This window comes from Rutidosis leptorrhynchoides, unplaced genomic scaffold (genome assembly GCF_046630445.1).
Source record: "Rutidosis leptorrhynchoides isolate AG116_Rl617_1_P2 unplaced genomic scaffold, CSIRO_AGI_Rlap_v1 contig31, whole genome shotgun sequence".
NCBI lineage: Eukaryota > Viridiplantae > Streptophyta > Magnoliopsida > Asterales > Asteraceae > Rutidosis > Rutidosis leptorrhynchoides.
The window spans coordinates 20974-24883 of NW_027266552.1; the positions used below are offsets into that span (position 1 = coordinate 20974).

General features: G+C 30.9%; 1 pseudogene; it reads right to left on the reverse strand.

Moving 5' to 3' along the window:
* Nucleotides 1-248: 248 nt before the first annotated feature.
* On the reverse strand, nucleotides 249-3677 carry LOC139882791 (patatin-like protein 2; annotated as a pseudogene).
* Between the last annotated feature and the right edge of the window lie 233 nt (nucleotides 3678-3910).

Below are 3910 nucleotides of genomic sequence, written 5' to 3' on the forward strand. Positions count from 1 at the left end.
TTTATCAAATGTCACAAGTTTTTAAAAGTCTTTCGTACCCTCTTCCGACGATAAACCAAATATAATGATAAACTACGCAATATAATGAAATAGATTGCACGCTGCACATATATACTACTTCCGTCTATAATTAATTGTCACTTTTCCTTTTATTTATATAGAAAAGTGACAATTATTTTACATTTACATAAGAAAAATGACAATTAATTAGAGACGGAAGAAGTAATAGGCAATTAAGCTCTAATATCTTAGAGTGACCTAAGAAGAAGTGGAGGCCTTTCTTTTGCTGCTTTATTTGAATGTGGAGATCTCTGTTCACGAATTTGTTTTTCCTTGGAAAGCACATTTGCTAAACCTGCACAATAATAGCTAGCTTAATTATATTGAATGGTGAGAAAGATCCTTGGAATAAATAAACCATAAATGATAACTTGTATGACCTTATGAGAGCGGCTTCATTTGTTCCCCAATTAGTGGACACAAAATTTCCAGTCTCGAAATTGACCCTGCTCAGCGGCTTCTTCAACAAATCTTCGCCCACCTTCACCAAATTCTCCAAGTTTTCTTTCGTCGCAGTGTCCATGGATGTTGCAACTCCGGTCAATGTATCATCCTATATACAACGGAACGACTCTTAGGAGTATCAAGTGTAAATATTATTTATGTCGAATATTCATAATGTAAGTACGTATATAACGTATAAATCATAGAAAAGTGCATATGTATATACCTGAATTCGAAGATAATTTTGCTGAGAGTGAAGGGCTTAAACGGTAGAAAGGTGAAAATCGACCATATCGCTACTCGACTCAGTAAAATATTGAACAAAGGTGTGGAATGGTCGCTTGTGAGCAACCATCCGAATAAGCCCCATGCGGCTGCTTCTTCCGGCGTTATAATGCTCTCCCCTTTAGCTGTACCAGTCCCCAAAGAAACAAGCAAATATCGACCGTAATCCAATGGCTTTATAGGGGAAAAAATCCTTATTCCCTTTTGTTATTTCTTTTGTCACTTCACTTATTGCAACTAAAGCCTGAAAATTAATTTTCATGAATCATGGACATTATAATTAAATGTGTATATATAATTAAGGGTCGTTATTTATCGTGGAGATAGTTTTTATAATTTTCAAAATATGATTATAAATATAATTATGTCAAAAAAAAAACATAGGAATATTTCTTCTGTTGAATTAACTATTGTCTAATTAATTGTGTACGTTGAATTTTGTAAAGCTTTAAGTCTGAAAAAGCTTTGTCCCTCCGTTAATTGACCGTCAAAGTATAGCTTATTTATCAGTACATCATAATTTTGAAAACCTGACCGACATTTTTGTAATTTTTTTTTCAAAGTTCATTTTTGTAAATTAAACTCTTTATTAATTTTATAAATAAACTTATACTAGCATTTAATTATTAGTATAATATAATTAGAAGGGTTGATTATTTACCGGATTATTTGCTGCAACTCCACCGTCGATAAGATTAAATTCTCTGACGTTGCCGGTGGATTCATCTATAGTCTGGAAGCTGTGAGGTGGAAGATAAGTAGGAGCTGCTGAAGTTGCAATGCAAATATCCGACATTTTTGCATTCAGAGATGGGTTCTTCTTCACCTACGATTTTTTTTTATTAACTAGTTTAGAATTTTATTATTAACCAAGAAATATATAATTTAAAACTTTCAACGTTAATTTTTAATAACTAACGAACTTTTTTTATATAATGCAATATCTATCCTTCAATAATCTTTAAAGTCCGCTCACACATGAAAAAATATCTAATCATTAGTTTACGACCTAATTGACACGTAACGATCATTAGATTCAAAACTAAACTTGTCAATTAGTAAAATATGATTTCACTATAGGCAGGACATGCATATTCTTTCTCCCATCGAACACGAGCTGCGAAAGAGTGAAATTTTATTCCTTATTGGGTATATATCTATATATCAGATTTAGGGTTTTGTTTAAAATTTGAATTTTTTTTTTCAGATAAACTTGCTAATATTAAATCACGCAGACAGGAAAAAATGATAAAAAGTAAAAAGATAGTATATATCGATCTCAAACGCACCATTTATCTTCAGCCCTAAAACATGTGTTCTGGGTAGGTAGGCATGTGTACTCAAAAGAATGAAGAAGTACTGTATTACCCAATTTTCATACACGTGACATTTAGCTAATTAATCTTCATCATTCTAATTTCTAAGTATAGTTATACTATCTTTGTATATATCACGATATGATGTTTTATATTTTTAGATTCATTCAAATTGACATATATTCGGTAACATGTGCGAAGTTAGGATAAAAATTTTGGGTGCTCAAAATTTTTAATATTAAAAATATTTGAATAATTAGAGAAAAACTATACTTAACTAGGTTTAATTAATTTTATAAAAAATTATATTTAGTATATAAGTTTTTTTCCCAAACTTTTAAGTGTTCAAATGAATTTTAATTCGGCACTGTATGGTAAAGATTATTGAATAAATAATCGTTCACATAAATAAATTTTAAAAGATACTCTGTTTGCTAACACATTATTTTTTAACGTTTTTAGATACATTTAAGAAGAGATGTATAAATTCACTAATATTGACTAAATTCATCTCTTTTAAATATATTATGAAAAACTAAAAAATATGTATTAACAGACTGAAGAGAATACAAAACATCATCTATCTGTGATTCGGAGCGAATATTAATTAGAACTCACTCCGTACCTGGTAAGAGGAAAAGATGGTTGGCTGAAGACATTTGATGTCAAATGTTGGAATAACAACATTAGTTAAAGCTTGATGAAGCTGAGTCTCTCCCAATTTTTCCCTGATTATGCTATGCAGATATTTTCCATCATATTTTGGTCCTTGAAGAGACTTGACGATCATCTTTGAAGCAAGAAGCACGCTACTGTACGAACTGTACGTATGATCAAGTACACAATACATATTCATAATTAGGGTTTGGTCATGATCATATAGACCAGTACTGAAAAACATATACTCATCACCAATTTTGTTTATATGTGTAATATATATGATAATAAATACAAATTAAGAAAGAATTACTATATGTGTATATATAAATATACCTTTCTTGAGGAAATATTTTAGGGCAGTGCTCAAGATAGAAATCCTTAATATCTTTGGCAGCAAATAAAGGACGAGTTTCGTCGGCTGGATCTGGAGCTGTTAACATGGCCGTGACGATGCCACCTGTACTAGTTCCAGCGATCACATCGAAATAATCGGCAATCCTCACATTCGGGCCATCAAGTTTCTGCAAAAAAATCGACAATATATATAGTTAATATATATGATCCTATTATAATGATATGGTATGTAGAACGGTATAATAGAACGGTATAATAATTAATTAAATTGTGATATAAATGAATTTAAGGACCGATTTCACAAGAATTTCGACTAATATTACCTACGAGTTACTATATACTACTCCCGTCCTAAAATAGTTGTCAATTTTTTAAAATTAATTAAAGGAATCAATCGATTGCATAAGATCGATTATATAATACCTGAAGCTCGGACTCTAGGAAGCCGAGGATGGTGGCTGGAATAATTCCTCTAATGCCACCTCCATCAATACTAAGAACAGTAATTAAGTTTCCATAAGTTGGAGGTTGAAGAGGAGATTGTGGTGGGCTATCCATTTCGATCGATCTTAATTAATTAATTAAGATCAGGTAATACTACTATACTATTTTTAGTATTGTATAGACTAATAGTGATTAGTAAATCAAGTGTTGAATGAACAAAATTAGCAAAATACTTGGGACTATTTATAAACTTTTGTGAAAATTAAGTAGGTATGACTTTTCAAAGACTCGTGCAGAAGAAGACAGTTGAAAAACTTCCCAATTTTAAATGTCACAAGTTAAAGTTA